Source organism: Neltuma alba, unplaced genomic scaffold, assembly GCF_004799145.2.
Source record: "Neltuma alba isolate B1F8T4 unplaced genomic scaffold, ASM479914v2 tig00013021_pilon, whole genome shotgun sequence".
NCBI lineage: Eukaryota > Viridiplantae > Streptophyta > Magnoliopsida > Fabales > Fabaceae > Neltuma > Neltuma alba.
This window is the reverse complement of record NW_021637368.1, coordinates 164,052-170,394: the sequence shown is the minus strand read 5'-3', so window position 1 is coordinate 170,394 and position 6,343 is coordinate 164,052.

Here is a 6,343-nt window from a genome sequence, read left to right as displayed (position 1 = left end):
ATTTAAATATCCATCCATATGAGTAAATGGTTGCTACTTGCAGATTAAATTTTAATATTATTTATTCAATAATAAGATCCATAAGTCCATAACCTCTTTTTTTTTAATGAAAAAAAAATTCAACAGCTCAAATTCATCTCAATTTAAGCGTATCTCACACAAATGGCTCTTGTTTTTATTTATTTATTTTTTATGAGCACAGGGGCTACACGCCCAAATTATTCACTCACCACTGAAACAAGTCTAAAGCTGGCATAGCCCTGCAAATCTCTATACAGAAGCATATTCAATTCCTCAGGGGGACCATTCAAAAGCTGAAAACCAATGTTCTGTGACAGGCTCCAATTTGCAATCCAGTCTGCACAATAATTTCCTTCTCTATAAATGTGTTGGGTACGTATACCCCAACTCTCATTGACCAGCCTTGAGATTTGGGCACTGAATCTGTTAGCAATCTTCCTATTCACAATCCAATCATTCAATAAGGATACAGGAGCAAGAGAATCAGATTCCATAATAACTCTTCGAATCCCTTTTTCATGCAAACGGCAGAAAAATGACCACGCAGCCCAGAGCTCAGCGTCAATCTTGGTTTTTTTTCCCCCCTGCTGATTTAATACAATTAAACGTATGTAGGGATATAAACATATTAATATCAAACTCAAACTCAGAATCTTATGTAGTAAATATTATGTTTGTGTTAAAAGAAGAGTCTCACATTGTTTCAAATTCTGGAGATCCAAGTAATAAGTAAGTTTGAGCTACTAAATGAGCGAAGAAGAGAAGTGAACTCGTATGCATAACAGGCTATCTAAGATGAATATGGTAATTTTTCCTCACCTCTTATGAACTAGTCAAATGCAGTACCGGGTGCTCTTTATGAAAAATATCTATCTAATTAATTTGCTACTTTAATCACCATTATACCTTTTCAATATTTGTAACCGACGTCTTTAATAATTCTAAATTCTCATTAAGTGAGTTAACAATTTTGCAACTGACATTTAATTGTGTTTAAATGCCCAATGCTTTCTTGTGATTCATGCCTTATAAATGGGGTGTGAGACCGAAGTTCACCACACCCCTAGGTTCTGAGCTTTTGGACAATTTTTTGTTTTTTCATTTTTCGTTGTTCTACTCATCCTATTTTTATAGAAAAAATCTGTTTAATCCTAGGGAGTTTCATTTATTGCTTTGCCGATAGTTGCGAAATAGTTTTTAAGGATAATATTAATAAGGCACGACATGAACACCACAAAAAAATATGTGAATTATAGCGGTTAAATTGAGACATTTCTAGCGGTTTTAACCACTACAAACGGTTACAAAAACCGCTAGAAAATCAAGTGCAAGAAAAAATTTCTAGCAGTTATGGCAACTGCTACACGGTTTGGTCAAAATGCCAAAAACTTTCTAGCGGTTTAATAACCGCTAGAAAATGCTAGCAGTATGAGACGAATTTCTTGCAGGAAAACCGCTAGAAAGATTTGTAGCGGGTACATAACCGCTAGAAAAATCTGAAACAATTGTAGCGGGCAAAAATCTCATTTTGCTGGGAATTAAAAATTTGCATTATGGTGCTAATATTTCTAGCGGTTCTTGAACCGCTAGAAATTTCGTGAGAAATTAAATTTTGCCGGCAAATTAAATTTTTCAATTAGCGCCAAAACATTTCTAGTGGTTGTAACCGCTAGAAAAGTTGGCGAAAATTTTAGTTTCACGAAATATTCCCGCCATTTTTTTATTTCTAGCGGTTTTGAACCGCTAGAAATGTTTTCTGAGGCAGAAAAAAAATTTATGCTGTTTCATTATTAGAAAATATAATATTATAAATTTAAAAACCATTAAATAGATTGTGTTGGATAATTTTTGTTAATTTGTATAATTAGTTATGTATTACATTTTATATATTTGAATTTTGTAATAAACAATATGTAATTAAATTATGAGTGAATTTCATTTAATAAGATAGTTGAATTGAAGATGAGATAGTTTGTAATATTGAACCTAAAATGTTATGTTGAGAAGTATTTGAATCAGTTGAGAAGGGCATGACAAGTGTGAAGAAGAAAAATTTGAAAGAAAAAGAGAAATAAATATGTTAGTAAATTATAAGTAAAAACAAATAAAAGATACAATGACTTATAAAATAAAATTCACTTACCATACAATGAAGAGAAAAAAACCACCATATGAGAGAGTAAAAAAAAAAGAGAATTATGAGGAAGAATAGGAGAGGAAAGAAAAGAGATGGAGTAAATGAATGTAGAGATGATATGATATTTATAGAGATCAGCAACACATTTGTAACGTTTTTTTTTGTAGCGTTTTATTGCATTTTGTAGCTGTTTGTCATTTTTTAGCATACGTATAACCGCTAGTATTTGTAGCGGTTAGACTTTGTAGCGGTTATGTAACCGCTACAAATTTTAATTGTAATCAATTTGTAGCGGTTACATAACCGCTACAAATTTATTTTTTTAATTTTTTAAAAAGCTATACCAATTTTAATTTATACATATGTATTTATGGAAGGAAAATTTTTTTTAATAATAAAAATTTTGGCTGCTGCTATTCTTCATCATCATCGGGCCTGAAAGGACTTATTTAAAAAAAAATTGTTAGAATTATAATGTATTTAGAAGAAATTAGTAATTAGTAGTTAATTATTTAAATAATTTAAGAAAAGACGTATACCTGATAATTGGCAAATTATCATTTCCTTGAGGAAAAAAGTCTTCAAAATTCGAGGGTTGGAAGGGTTCACTGTCGTAAATAATGTCACCATCACCCATATCATAAAGATCCCGTGGCTTGAGGTGAACGACCATATTCCAATCTTTATGTTTCTCATCCTCGACATAGTAAACCTGATGTGCCTCGGAAGCAAGGATATATGGCTTATCATCTTTAGATGCTCCCGTATGAATAAGTCTAGAGAAATTAACTGAGGTGATGCCCAAATGGTCAGTAGCGAGTCCTCGTGAAGTTGTCGTATTTGCCCAGGAGCACTTGAACAGTGTCACGATGAAAAGCTGGTAACTCAACTCAATAATGTCAATTAGCTTTCCATAGTAAGTGACGCCTCCAAAGCGCATATCGCCATCACTGCTGCTAGCATAACATCTCGTTCCGAATGTCCCGCAAACTCCAGAGTTTTGTGTGAGCAATCCCTGATCACATCCAACCGTACAGAACTTGAAGCCGTTGACATTATACGCGGTAAACCTTCGTGCATGGTCTAATGGACTGAGAGAAAGAGCTTTGAATTCATCTGTGTATGGGCTGTTGTCATTACGTATTTGACGTGTAAACCAACTGGGGAACTTTTTGTGGACTCTTTTATCAACGTCAGCAGAACGCGTACGCCCCCGTAGCTGACGCCTGAGGTAACTCCTAAACTCACTACAGTAAAGTGTAATTTGTTAGAAGAGTCAGTGAGAAACAAATATAAAGTGTAAAAGCTAGTGAGCTTATATGATATACTTACTGCATGAAGGGTTCAACTTGGCTGTAATTTATCAAAACGTGTCTGTGTGCCTAGAGTTTCTCTGTAGGAGTGAGTCTGAAGAATTCATATCCTCCAACTGGTTTCCCGACAGGAGGAAATAAAGTTGATGTGGAAGGACCAGGAGGAGAATCATCTACGCGACGCGGGCGGTTAAAAGATGTCTCCGTGTCATCAAAGTACCTTGAACAGAAAGTTAGGACCTTATCTCTGGAATAACCTTATGCTATTGACCCCTCAGGCCATGCCTTATTCCTAACATATGATTTTAATTTTCCCAAGTACCTGTAAGTTAAAATTGCATTAATAATTACGAGCAAATAAAAGAACAATGTGAAATTTAAAGAGGCGGGAATAAAAGATAATCTAGTACCTCTCTATAGGGTACATCCATCGATAGTGAACTGGGCCAGCAACCTTTGCTTCTCGAACAAGGTGGACAGTTAAGTGAACCATAACAATAAAGAATGATGGAGGAAATATCATCTCCAAGTGACAAAGTGTAAGAATAATTTTATTTTGCAGCTGATCAAGCTCTTCTACTATCAAGACCTTCGCACACAACTTCTTGAAAAATGAACATAATTCTACCAAAACCACTGATACATCAGAAGGAAGTGTGTTTTTCAAGGCCAATGGAAGTAACTGTTGCATAAGAACATGAGAGTCATGACTTTTTAACCCAGTAACCTTTCGAGCCTGCAGATCGATACACCTTGAGATGTTGCTGGAATATCCATCTGGTACTCTTATGTTCTTCAACGTCGAGAGGAAGATATCCTTATTCTGCTTCATCAAGGTGAATTTAGTTGGTTGAAACTTTCGTTTTCATCAGGCCAAGCCTCTTCACGAATTCCCTAGGCCCGTAAATCTTTTCTAGCTGCGAGATGGTCTTTGGACTTTCCAGCTTCATTCAGCAACGTATATAGCACATTATCGCACACATTTTTTTCAATGTGCATAACATCCAAACTGTGCCGTAGCAAATTAGATTCCCAATAAGGAAGATTGAAAAATATGCTTCTCTTCCGCCATTGCATAGCTTGCATATCAGATGTCCCATGAGATCGTCGTCCCAATCGTTCGGGATCCACACTCTTACCAAACTCGATATTAACATCTTCTAACTGCCGCAAAATATCCACACCAGACAAAGTAACAGGAGGATCTCTCTTCTCCTGTTTCCCATCAAAGCGAATCCATTGCAATCTAAGTTTGTGCTTAGAATCAAGGAACCGTCGATATCCTATAAATCACCACTTGCGACTGTGTGGAAGGCGACATAGCGCAGAATCAAAATTGCACTTAGGACAGGCCAACCACTATGCACGTTCCAACCGAACAAAGTTCCCAAACTGGGAAAATCACTTATTGTCCACATCAAGGCTGCACAGAGATTGAATAGTTGCTTGTCATATGAGTCATATGCCTCAACACCATTCGTCCACAGGTCGATCAATTCGTGCATCAACGGTTGCAGGTATACATCTATATCATTTCCCGGTGCTTTCTTGCCAGGAATGATCATGGAAAGCAAAAAGGAGCTCTACTTCATGCACATCCAAGGTGGTAGATTGTATGGAATTAACACCACTGGCCAGATACTGTAACTTGTGCTCATGTTTCCGAAGGGATTGAAACCATCGGTTGCCAATGCAAGACGTACATTTCTAGGATCATTGGCAAAGTCTGGAAATTTCGCATCAAATGCTATACACGCCTCCGAGTCTCGTGGGTGCCTTAACCTACCATCTGGATTTTCCTCAGTCGCATGCCACCTCATGTGCTGAGCCATTTTTGATAACAGATACATTCTTTGCAACCATGGTTTCAAAGGAAAGTATCTAAAAAAATAATATATTAAAAATTTCAAATACCGAATATTTAAAGACTGAACAAGTAACACATCATAATCAATTGTATTGAGAATTTCAAATATTGAATATGTAGAGATGGAACAAGTAACACATTATTGTAATAAATTGTACTTGAGAATTTTGGCCGGTTTCTTCTTTTGCTTTTTGCCCTTTCGTACCGACTTATAGCGTGACGTCTTGCATCTCGTACAAATCTCCTTGTTTGCATCATCTCCCCAGTATAGCATACAGTCGTTTAGGCATGCATCTATCTTCTTGTAGTTCAAGCCAAGCTTGTTAATAATCTTTTTTGCTTCATAAAAAGATGGAGGGAATTCAGCTTGGGGGAAAGCATCTCCCAGTAATTCCAACAACATGGACATTGCCTTGTCAGTCATACCACACAAGCATTTGATATGATATAGCCTCACCAGGAATGCCAACTTCGAATACTTTGTGCACCCAGAATTAAGAGGTTTGTCAGCTTCGCTCATGAGGTCAAAAAATTTCCGAGTAGTTTCGTTTCTTAGAAACTCTGGTTGAGGCCCCTCTACTTCATCTTCGTTGGGATTCGGGCTTTGGTGAACACCAAAAGCATCATGCACAGCATCGTTCACGGCATCGTCTTCATCCACTTGAACTCCTATCCGTGAAACTACTAGAACTGACTTAGCAACCATATCTGGCCATTCCCCATGTAGTTGCCAAAATACATACTCTCGCGGGAAGGGCTTAAAGATCAAATGTTCTTTAACAATATCTTTAGGATGCCACTTCTTGAAATTACATTTAGGACATGGACACTGAATCTTACCATTTACGGCAGCATTGGCGAAAGCAAAATCCAAGAAATAGTTTAGACCAGCCAAGTATTGCGGAGTCGACCGGTGCAAATTGATCCACGACCTATCCATCACTAATGTTGCTCAAATTTCATGAACATATGACACAGGAAGCTCAAAGAGAAGTTAAAATGAAT